The following is a 12,072-nucleotide window of genomic DNA, read 5'->3' as shown; positions in this document are numbered from 1 at the left end:
CTATAAGAGCCTTAAAGGTTGTGCTCCACTCTATAAACTTAAGTGGGTCACCAAAAAATACAAAAGGTTCTGGAACGGGAAGTCGAGATAGGGCCATTGACTCTTGCAATGCTTGTACTACGGATACCTCACCTTTTGTGACTTGCGGACTCAAACTTGATGTTTTAGGAACCAGGGGACTGGGGTTGCTCACATCACTACATGCTGAACCACACTGCTGACTTCTTACTCTCAACTCCTCCTCAGTATACACTCGAAGCCTTGCTTCCATAACCTCAATGTCTCTACGATTTTCAAGCTTCTTCAATCGCTGCCTTTGTGCATCAATGTCAGCCTCCATTTCCATTTCTGCTTTCCTTGCAGCTAACAACGCGGCAGTCTCTGCTCTTCTAGCGGAAATGCTTGCAGACTCTGAAGAGGGTTTAGAATGATTACTAAAAACTGTGGCTCTAGAAACTGTGGATCCATATATGGACCTAGCATACTCACAATCCAACAACATACGCAATCTTGCCTTCTCAGCTTCGGCATCAAACTCCATGCCGTCCTCCACTAAACGTACATTCATTATTTTGATCAAATCTGCAGTCACAGCTGAACATGCATCTATTTTTCTTCTAATTTCTTGACTTGGTACTGCTTGGAGTCGCATGCTATCATATAAGTTTTTCAATTCAGACTCTTTCTTCTCAACCCCATCCATCATGTCACACAAATCACTTTCAGAACACTCCTGTTTTAACTTTAAACGAACCTCTCTGACATGGATCTTCCAACTATTATATGCAGATATGAACTTGCTTTCCCTTTGGACCAGTTCTTGTGCTTTTAACTCCTGCATCTTTGGTGTTAAATGTTTATCACGGGAAGATTTCCTAATTTCATTGGTCTTTAATAAAGTAGAATTAAGCTCTTTAAGTCTTGCCTCAGATTTTTCAGTACATGTGGTACATGATTCATGTCGATTTCTCACAACACACTCATTAACTTGTAATGGAGATTCATTTTGCTCTGCTAAATCACCCTGAACTGACATTTTCGCTCTTAAAAATTTAACACTTTAAACAACAATACAACACATAATAAAATAACAGTCAATAACAGTGAAACTCTTAAATAGAGTAATGCCACTTAAATGTTACTTTAAACACTATTTCAATTAAGCAAATTAAGAACCAATTGTCACTAGGACATTTCTTTCTTACATTGTTCTCTAATTATAGGCAGCTTTGTCTTGTAACAATTTTATTTTAACTTCTAAAACCATCCATTTACCAAAGATAACATTTAATATTTTATAGTCTGACCTGCTGATGCACGGATGAATCAGGCTGCGTGAGAAAGTCCTCCATCGGGATGTATCACAACTGTACGTAAAACCCGCAACAAACCACCGCGGGAAGACGCATAGTTGCACGCTGAAACTTGCAACAATCAGTCCTACGAAATGAGGCACCAGCTGCACGATGAACCCAGTTTGCAACACTCAAGGATCCAGGAATACCGCACTAGAATCGCGCGCCGAAGACAGCCGCCTCTATCACCGCAGGAAGCAGCACTCCGAAAGACCCAGACGCGAGAAGCCGCACGCTGAAGCCGAAGTAAACTTTGGTGGAATGGAATTAGGCCACGTTTTCACTGTAACTACTCGCTGGTCATTAAACAGTCCATGTTTCCAAAGTACTGATGTCCATTTGTTTTATTTATAGATATGGAACACCGTGAAAACTACATACAAACAGAAACACAAAAAATATAGTTTTACACACACATAACAATAAGAAGGACATCAATGCAAATAAAGAAATATACATAAATGAACATTTTTACCGTGTTGGCCTGGTTACCAGCAGTAGAATGGTGAAGAGCTCTAACAGGTGTATCTAAGTTCAAATCTCATCATTCAATTTGCAGCACTTCCAGGTTAAATCTAATCAGGAAGGTCACATGACCTTCAATTTAATAAAACTTAGCAGTACCACAAAATAAGCACATCAGAATTCATGCAATTGACACACATACACAATAATATTTAAATTGTAAAGTCTTAAAAATGCAAAAACCCTGATATTACAAATACCTCATACACAACCCATAAATGACCTATCAGTGTCAGCTACAGTCTCCATGTTGTTTGGTTGTCCTTTTTTTCGATTCGTATTAATTTTGTTGTCGCTTACAGCGACACCTAGTGGCCTGTCGCCGCGCCCTTTTTCGCCTGGCCTCGGACTGAGCCCCTGCACAGGTGTGCCGATTTGGGTGAAGGGATCTCACTCCTTCCTGGAGTTATAGCCATTCGAGCCACCTCGGACACGCCACCTTAGCACGCTTTGAGGTCCCCTCGCCAAGGTGAATGGAAATTTCCTATTTTTTTGGATGATTATTGACAGTCAGACTCCAGAGAAGCTTTCTGTGCTGATTTGGGTGGGACTGGGCCAAATACCTGGCGCCAGGTTGCAAAAGAAGGTTTTCGACAAAATCCAAAATACCCGAAAATTTCGTCAGAGCGACGGGCCAATCTGAGACCTGCGTCTCGTTCGGCTCGAGCCAAGGATTCCGGTGACATAAGGCACGTGGCTCTGCGACCAACCGTTTGGGAGTTACGAGCGATGCCGTACTTTCCGTCGCTGCAGTTCCACCGTCAGGCCGATCGGGACAAGGCCCGGTGACGTTGCAGACAGGGGAGGGTACTACCATCCCGCAGTGTTGCAGGTGTTTTCATCTTTGTTTGATTGTCCATTTACATTACATTTTCCCTATTTTTCAGCTTACGGCGCCACCTAGTGGCCTGTCGCCGCGTCCCTTTTCGCCTGGCCTCGGACTGAGCCCCTGCACAGGTGTGCCGATTTGGGTGAAGGGATCTCACTCCTTCCTGGAGTTATAGCCATTCGAGCCACCTCGGACACGCCACCTTAGCACGTTTTGAGGTCCCCTCGCCAAGGTGAATGGAAATTTCCTCTATTTTTGGATGATTATTGACACTCAGACTCCAGAGAAGCTTTCTGTGCTGATTTGGGTGGGACTGGGCCAAATACCTGGCGCCAGGTTGCAAAAGAAGGTTTTCGACAAAATCCAAAATACCCGAAAATTTCGTCAGAGCGACGGGCCAATCTGAGACCTGCGTCTCGTTCGGCTCGAGCCAAGGATTCCGGTGACATAAGGCACGTGGCTCTGCGACCAACCGTTTGGGAGTTACGAGCCATGCCGTACTTTCCGTCAGGCCGATCGGGACGAGGCCCGGTGACGTTGTAGACAGGGGAGGGTACTACCCAGATAGCACACTTACGTCTGCAAGATGTCTGTTAAAGAACTGTTGATCTGGAAAGCATCTGCCATCTACAAACGTCTGACATACGCCTTTCAGATGTCAGTTTTATATACCTTCTAAATCATAAACATCTAAAAGACATCTAATTGACATCTATCTGACATCTAAAAGGCAGTGTTGGGGAGTAACTAGTTACATGTTACAGCATTACGTAATTTAATTACAAAATGAATGTAACTGTAATTAGTTACAGTTACGAAGAAAAAATTAGTAATTAAATTAAAGTTACTTATGAAATTTTTAACGATTACAAAGGCAATTACATTTGAATATTTACACACATCCACATACAGATTTCACTGATTTCTTTCCCAAATTGCACTGACTGTTCTGAGACATACGCCCTAATAATTTCCAGAATTTTAACAGAATTTTTTGTTTTTCCCAGTCCGCCCTTCCTGTAAATTAATGGCAAAAACATGCAGTTTCATTTAATACAAATAGGCCTACTGAAGCTTGCAGTGTTGTCAGCCTCTGCCGCCTCAATATAGGAGTACATGAGCACATAAACATCATTTCTAGAACTGCTCTGTGTCACGTCATGCATTTTACCTATCATATCATATACAAAGAGACAACAGTTTAAAAAAACACCAATGTTTCAGGAGTTTATTATACAGGAATGACACATGCTTGTTAGATAACTGTATTTGAGTTGATGTATATGTTTTTATTTATTATTATTTAATTTTCACAAATTTAGAAAAGTAATCTAAAAGTACTCAAAAGTAATTAGTTACATTACTTTAATAAAGTAATTGAAAAAGTTATACTACTATAACATTTTAAACAGGGTAACTTGTAATCTGTAACCTATTACATTTCCAAAGTAACCTTCCAAACACTGCTAAAAGGAGACGTCCAATAGACGTATTGCAGATGAGCAAACAGCCTTAAAACTACATCTTGCAGATGTAAATTCATATGTCAAATAGACGTCTCCTAGATGTATGTGTGCTATCAGGGTACCATCCCCCAGCGTTTTTAGGTCTCCCAAAACTTACCAAAGCCGAGATGGGCATCGCCGTGTCCGGCTTCCTCCCTGCTGCGTCTTAGCAGCATCGCTTCTCGGCCTTTTGGCTAAGATCAAGTGTAGTATCTGTTCTTATCAGTTTAATATCTGATACGTCCCCCATCCGGGGACTACATATTAAATGGATTTTTAGATCACGGAGCTGGAGCCGGGGCTTGCTCCGTCCACTCCATGCATCGGCCTGGTATTGCAGTGTCTCCAGGAACGGTGTGCTTTCCCTTTTTGGGGATTGCCATTTATTGTGTCGAATAGCAGAACAAGGAATGAGAGCTGCCATTGCAGATGCTGTGGTTTATTGCAAACTTTTTTCCTGATGTGTCCACCTGGGGTCTTGGACTCTTCCACTAACGATGCACCCACCTGAGGTCTTGAAGTCTTTCACAGACGAGGTGACGCATCGAATCAGGTGTGTTTGTTTAAAGAGAGTCATCTAAAACTGGCGTTGGGAAGCACCGGCCCATGAGCTTGGCAGTTTCCAGGCCAGTAACGGAAGGCACCCGTCCTTCCTTTCCTGGAGGGGGGGCGGAGGGGGCTAACCGTTGGTGAGGATGGTAGAGATGCAAATCACACCTCTGGCTGACCGCCTGGGCCTACATACTTACCTGGCAGGGGAGACACCATGATCAAGTAGGCGGTTCACCCAGGGCGAGGCTTGTCCATTGCACTCCGGCCATGCTGACCCCTGCGAATTCCCCAAATGCGGGAATCTCGACTGCATAATTTATGGTAGTGGGGGACTGCGTTCGCGCTCTCCCCTGAAATTGTTGGTGAAACAAAGCAGAAGAGGTTTTTACAGTTTTTTATTTATTTTCCTTTCAGAATGGGGAGTTCTGTCACATGCGAGATATGTGTTGTGCGCCTGTGAAACAAAGTCACTTGCGCTCTTGAAAAATCGGACCCTGGTGGGTAGTTTAGTTCGAACATAGCGCAGACCTTACTTTGAAAGTAGATTGGACTGACTGCAGCCTAGCTGTAACTGTCTCCATGTTGTTTGGTTGTCCTTTTTTTCGATTCGTATTAATTTTGTTGTCGCTTACAGCGACACCTAGTGGCCTGTCGCCGCGCCCTTTTTCGCCTGGCCTCGGACTGAGCCCCTGCACAGGTGTGCCGATTTGGGTGAAGGGATCTCACTCCTTCCTGGAGTTATAGCCATTCGAGCCACCTCGGACACGCCACCTTAGCACGCTTTGAGGTCCCCTCGCCAAGGTGAATGGAAATTTCCTATTTTTTTGGATGATTATTGACAGTCAGACTCCAGAGAAGCTTTCTGTGCTGATTTGGGTGGGACTGGGCCAAATACCTGGCGCCAGGTTGCAAAAGAAGGTTTTCGACAAAATCCAAAATACCCGAAAATTTCGTCAGAGCGACGGGCCAATCTGAGACCTGCGTCTCGTTCGGCTCGAGCCAAGGATTCCGGTGACATAAGGCACGTGGCTCTGCGACCAACCGTTTGGGAGTTACGAGCGATGCCGTACTTTCCGTCGCTGCAGTTCCACCGTCAGGCCGATCGGGACAAGGCCCGGTGACGTTGCAGACAGGGGAGGGTACTACCATCCCGCAGTGTTGCAGGTGTTTTCATCTTTGTTTGATTGTCCATTTACATTACATTTTCCCTATTTTTCAGCTTACGGCGCCACCTAGTGGCCTGTCGCCGCGTCCCTTTTCGCCTGGCCTCGGACTGAGCCCCTGCACAGGTGTGCCGATTTGGGTGAAGGGATCTCACTCCTTCCTGGAGTTATAGCCATTCGAGCCACCTCGGACACGCCACCTTAGCACGTTTTGAGGTCCCCTCGCCAAGGTGAATGGAAATTTCCTCTATTTTTGGATGATTATTGACACTCAGACTCCAGAGAAGCTTTCTGTGCTGATTTGGGTGGGACTGGGCCAAATACCTGGCTACAAATACTAAAAGGCAGTGTTGGGGAGTAACTAGTTACATGTTACAGCATTACGTAATTTAATTACAAAATGAATGTAACTGTAATTAGTTACAGTTACGAAGAAAAAATTAGTAATTAAATTAAAGTTACTTATGAAATTTTTAACGATTACAAAGGCAATTACATTTGAATATTTACACACATCCACATACAGATTTCACTGATTTCTTTCCCAAATTGCACTGACTGTTCTGAGACATACGCCCTAATAATTTCCAGAATTTTAACAGAATTTTTTGTTTTTCCCAGTCCGCCCTTCCTGTAAATTAATGGCAAAAACATGCAGTTTCATTTAATACAAATAGGCCTACTGAAGCTTGCAGTGTTGTCAGCCTCTGCCGCCTCAATATAGGAGTACATGAGCACATAAACATCATTTCTAGAACTGCTCTGTGTCACGTCATGCATTTTACCTATCATATCATATACAAAGAGACAACAGTTTAAAAAAACACCAATGTTTCAGGAGTTTATTATACAGGAATGACACATGCTTGTTAGATAACTGTATTTGAGTTGATGTATATGTTTTTATTTATTATTATTTAATTTTCACAAATTTAGAAAAGTAATCTAAAAGTACTCAAAAGTAATTAGTTACATTACTTTAATAAAGTAATTGAAAAAGTTATACTACTATAACATTTTAAACAGGGTAACTTGTAATCTGTAACCTATTACATTTCCAAAGTAACCTTCCAAACACTGCTAAAAGGAGACGTCCAATAGACGTATTGCAGATGAGCAAACAGCCTTAAAACTACATCTTGCAGATGTAAATTCATATGTCAAATAGACGTCTCCTAGATGTATGTGTGCTATCAGGGTACCATCCCCCAGCGTTTTTAGGTCTCCCAAAACTTACCAAAGCCGAGATGGGCATCGCCGTGTCCGGCTTCCTCCCTGCTGCGTCTTAGCAGCATCGCTTCTCGGCCTTTTGGCTAAGATCAAGTGTAGTATCTGTTCTTATCAGTTTAATATCTGATACGTCCCCCATCCGGGGACTACATATTAAATGGATTTTTAGATCACGGAGCTGGAGCTGGAGCCGGGGCTTGCTCCGTCCACTCCATGCATCGGCCTGGTATTGCAGTGTCTCCAGGAACGGTGTGCTTTCCCTTTTTGGGGATTGCCATTTATTGTGTCGAATAGCAGAACAAGGAATGAGAGCTGCCATTGCAGATGCTGTGGTTTATTGCAAACTTTTTTCCTGATGTGTCCACCTGGGGTCTTGGACTCTTCCACTAACGATGCACCCACCTGAGGTCTTGAAGTCTTTCACAGACGAGGTGACGCATCGAATCAGGTGTGTTTGTTTAAAGAGAGTCATCTAAAACTGGCGTTGGGAAGCACCGGCCCATGAGCTTGGCAGTTTCCAGGCCAGTAACGGAAGGCACCCGTCCTTCCTTTCCTGGAGGGGGGGCGGAGGGGGCTAACCGTTGGTGAGGATGGTAGAGATGCAAATCACACCTCTGGCTGACCGCCTGGGCCTACATACTTACCTGGCAGGGGAGACACCATGATCAAGTAGGCGGTTCACCCAGGGCGAGGCTTGTCCATTGCACTCCGGCCATGCTGACCCCTGCGAATTCCCCAAATGCGGGAATCTCGACTGCATAATTTATGGTAGTGGGGGACTGCGTTCGCGCTCTCCCCTGAAATTGTTGGTGAAACAAAGCAGAAGAGGTTTTTACAGTTTTTTATTTATTTTCCTTTCAGAATGGGGAGTTCTGTCACATGCGAGATATGTGTTGTGCGCCTGTGAAACAAAGTCACTTGCGCTCTTGAAAAATCGGACCCTGGTGGGTAGTTTAGTTCGAACATAGCGCAGACCTTACTTTGAAAGTAGATTGGACTGACTGCAGCCTAGCTGTAACTGTCTCCATGTTGTTTGGTTGTCCTTTTTTTCGATTCGTATTAATTTTGTTGTCGCTTACAGCGACACCTAGTGGCCTGTCGCCGCGCCCTTTTTCGCCTGGCCTCGGACTGAGCCCCTGCACAGGTGTGCCGATTTGGGTGAAGGGATCTCACTCCTTCCTGGAGTTATAGCCATTCGAGCCACCTCGGACACGCCACCTTAGCACGCTTTGAGGTCCCCTCGCCAAGGTGAATGGAAATTTCCTATTTTTTTGGATGATTATTGACAGTCAGACTCCAGAGAAGCTTTCTGTGCTGATTTGGGTGGGACTGGGCCAAATACCTGGCGCCAGGTTGCAAAAGAAGGTTTTCGACAAAATCCAAAATACCCGAAAATTTCGTCAGAGCGACGGGCCAATCTGAGACCTGCGTCTCGTTCGGCTCGAGCCAAGGATTCCGGTGACATAAGGCACGTGGCTCTGCGACCAACCGTTTGGGAGTTACGAGCGATGCCGTACTTTCCGTCGCTGCAGTTCCACCGTCAGGCCGATCGGGACAAGGCCCGGTGACGTTGCAGACAGGGGAGGGTACTACCATCCCGCAGTGTTGCAGGTGTTTTCATCTTTGTTTGATTGTCCATTTACATTACATTTTCCCTATTTTTCAGCTTACGGCGCCACCTAGTGGCCTGTCGCCGCGTCCCTTTTCGCCTGGCCTCGGACTGAGCCCCTGCACAGGTGTGCCGATTTGGGTGAAGGGATCTCACTCCTTCCTGGAGTTATAGCCATTCGAGCCACCTCGGACACGCCACCTTAGCACGTTTTGAGGTCCCCTCGCCAAGGTGAATGGAAATTTCCTCTATTTTTGGATGATTATTGACACTCAGACTCCAGAGAAGCTTTCTGTGCTGATTTGGGTGGGACTGGGCCAAATACCTGGCTACAAATACTAAAAGGCAGTGTTGGGGAGTAACTAGTTACATGTTACAGCATTACGTAATTTAATTACAAAATGAATGTAACTGTAATTAGTTACAGTTACGAAGAAAAAATTAGTAATTAAATTAAAGTTACTTATGAAATTTTTAACGATTACAAAGGCAATTACATTTGAATATTTACACACATCCACATACAGATTTCACTGATTTCTTTCCCAAATTGCACTGACTGTTCTGAGACATACGCCCTAATAATTTCCAGAATTTTAACAGAATTTTTTGTTTTTCCCAGTCCGCCCTTCCTGTAAATTAATGGCAAAAACATGCAGTTTCATTTAATACAAATAGGCCTACTGAAGCTTGCAGTGTTGTCAGCCTCTGCCGCCTCAATATAGGAGTACATGAGCACATAAACATCATTTCTAGAACTGCTCTGTGTCACGTCATGCATTTTACCTATCATATCATATACAAAGAGACAACAGTTTAAAAAAACACCAATGTTTCAGGAGTTTATTATACAGGAATGACACATGCTTGTTAGATAACTGTATTTGAGTTGATGTATATGTTTTTATTTATTATTATTTAATTTTCACAAATTTAGAAAAGTAATCTAAAAGTACTCAAAAGTAATTAGTTACATTACTTTAATAAAGTAATTGAAAAAGTTATACTACTATAACATTTTAAACAGGGTAACTTGTAATCTGTAACCTATTACATTTCCAAAGTAACCTTCCAAACACTGCTAAAAGGAGACGTCCAATAGACGTATTGCAGATGAGCAAACAGCCTTAAAACTACATCTTGCAGATGTAAATTCATATGTCAAATAGACGTCTCCTAGATGTATGTGTGCTATCAGGGTACCATCCCCCAGCGTTTTTAGGTCTCCCAAAACTTACCAAAGCCGAGATGGGCATCGCCGTGTCCGGCTTCCTCCCTGCTGCGTCTTAGCAGCATCGCTTCTCGGCCTTTTGGCTAAGATCACGTGGTCTGGTCGGACGGTTGAGACAGCGATCGCCTCTAGGTGGACCTTTAGGCTCGTGTGTGGCTTGTGGCACGAGTCCTCTATCCTCCAAGAGGTAAATTGACAAGCGGCTTTTAATTGGAGACGACTCGCTTTGCGGAGAATCTACTTGTTTTTAAGGTAAGAAGGTTTTATCTAATTTATTTAGTTAATTTATTGTTTGTTTTAGCCGCTGCGTGCTGGTGGTGCCTCCACCATGTCGGCTGCTCGTGCCGGCATGCGGAGGCACCACAGCGTGCGTTTTATATTCAAGGAGGTCGATGGAAAGCTTCTGGGTATGTCCCGCATGGACTTTTCCAGAAAGCTTGTTCAAAAGACCTTACATTTTAAGCCTGAAGACCTGAATTGTTTGATGACTCTGCCTCTGAACAAAGGTTTTGATTTGAGTTTTAAGACTGCTTCCCTGCTAAGTGAGTTTTGGCAAAGGTTTGAATCTGTTAAATCCCAGTTCTCTATGTTTATGGTGGAGAAACTTTCTGACAACACACTTAAAACTGTGATTGTCAGAATGTTCAATGAAACTGTGACTGGTGAAGATATATGTGTGTGGCTGGGTAGATTTTGCACTGTTCGAGGCCAGCCAGTCAAGGTGCTAGATGAAGATGGTATCTGGACATGCTCCTGGCGAATCCCCATTAAACAATGGGAGGACGCTGGGGGCTACCAGGGCCTGAAACATCTGCCCTCCATGATTGTGCTTGGAGAGAACAGAGGCTACATTCATTACCAGGGTATGCCTAAGTTATGTCGGAAATGTGGGAAATTTGGTCACTTAGCCGATGTATGCCAAGAATTAGTTTGTGGGAAGTGCAAAGAAATTGGTCACGGGTTTGAACAGTGTACCAATGGCAGGCGGTGCAATCTTTGTGGAGATTCAAACCACCTCTACAGAGATTGCCCTAAAAGTTTTGCCAACAAGCTCAAAATGGCCGCCCCACATTGGCACCAAACAAACGAAGAAAGGAAAGAGGAGGCGGTCCCTGAGGTTTTGGCGGGAATTTCAAATTCCCAGCCAGCCTCAGGGATTGGGCAGGAAGGAGGAAGTGGGGCGGCCATAGGGGCGGAGTCAGATATTGAAATGGAAAAAGGCACGGAAGGAGAAGTGACCGAGGGAGAAACAAGCTCCTCCCTACAAACGGTGTCAGAGTTGGTACAGGAATCCAGTGGGAGTGAATTTGAGTGTTCACTCCCAAATGCTCAAGTGCAAAAAAGACCTGCGGGATCTCCTCTGGTGGAAACCGAGGAGAAAAAAGCTAGGGCAGCACAGCGGCTTGATAGTTCCGATTTGGAAGATCAAGAACGCATGTGGCCCCTAGAGTCCCCAAATGAGGTATCTTTTTTGCACATCAAGCTAAGAACATCGTCGCCTAGGGAGTTACAAGAGGATTTCTCTGTAGCACCCGAGGCGTCGAGCACCTGCTCTCCAGGACCCAGTTCATCTGTGAGAAAGGAAGGGCAGGTGAAACAAGATAAAACATGATTTTAAGTATATTTTTGTAGTCTTTATGTCTTCTGTTTAAATGTCTCATACTGTTTTAACCATACTGCTCATGGCCCTCACTATCTCTACCATTAATGTAAGAAGTGTGAGGTCCACCTTACGAGCACAGAGCATTTTATCCTTTTTAAAGTGTTTTAAGTCAGATTTGTTTTTACTGCAAGAGTGTGCTCTGCCCTTTTTAAATAGTTACAGAAAGTTGGAGGAGATGTGGACCATGGGGCCCTCAATATGGAGTGGCTCCAACTTCAACAAGAATGACGGTGTCGCTATTTTAATCAACAATTCAAACATCACGGTGAAGGATAGCACTGTGGTGAGGGAAGGGCGGGCTCTTTTAGCAAACCTGACTTTTTTAGGGAGGGATTTTAAGGTTCTTAATGTGTATGGTTTTACAGAAAAAAATGACAGATATGAGCTTTTAGAAGACCTGCAGCCCCACA

General features: G+C 44.1%; 4 non-coding genes across 4 annotated transcripts; all 4 read left to right on the top strand.

Annotated features, from left to right (window-relative positions):
* The first annotated feature begins 4,388 nt into the window (after positions 1–4,388).
* On the top strand, positions 4,389–4,579 carry LOC127945548 (U2 spliceosomal RNA). Its single transcript, XR_008150878.1, has one exon. It is a non-coding gene; the product is annotated as a U2 spliceosomal RNA (small nuclear RNA).
* A 376-nt stretch (positions 4,580–4,955) lies between these two features.
* On the top strand, positions 4,956–5,119 carry LOC127945391 (U1 spliceosomal RNA). The gene has a single exon (XR_008150725.1). It is a non-coding gene; the product is annotated as a U1 spliceosomal RNA (small nuclear RNA).
* A 2,103-nt stretch (positions 5,120–7,222) lies between these two features.
* On the top strand, positions 7,223–7,419 carry LOC127945563 (U2 spliceosomal RNA). Its single transcript, XR_008150893.1, has one exon. It is a non-coding gene; the product is annotated as a U2 spliceosomal RNA (small nuclear RNA).
* A 376-nt stretch (positions 7,420–7,795) lies between these two features.
* LOC127945390 (U1 spliceosomal RNA) lies at positions 7,796–7,959 on the top strand. Its single transcript, XR_008150724.1, has one exon. It is a non-coding gene; the product is annotated as a U1 spliceosomal RNA (small nuclear RNA).
* Positions 7,960–12,072: the final 4,113 nt, after the last annotated feature.

This window comes from Carassius gibelio, chromosome A23 (assembly GCF_023724105.1).
Source record: "Carassius gibelio isolate Cgi1373 ecotype wild population from Czech Republic chromosome A23, carGib1.2-hapl.c, whole genome shotgun sequence".
NCBI classification, from domain to species: domain Eukaryota; kingdom Metazoa; phylum Chordata; class Actinopteri; order Cypriniformes; family Cyprinidae; genus Carassius; species Carassius gibelio.
Note: the sequence above shows the minus strand (reverse complement) of the source record. Positions and strands in the feature narration are given on the sequence as shown.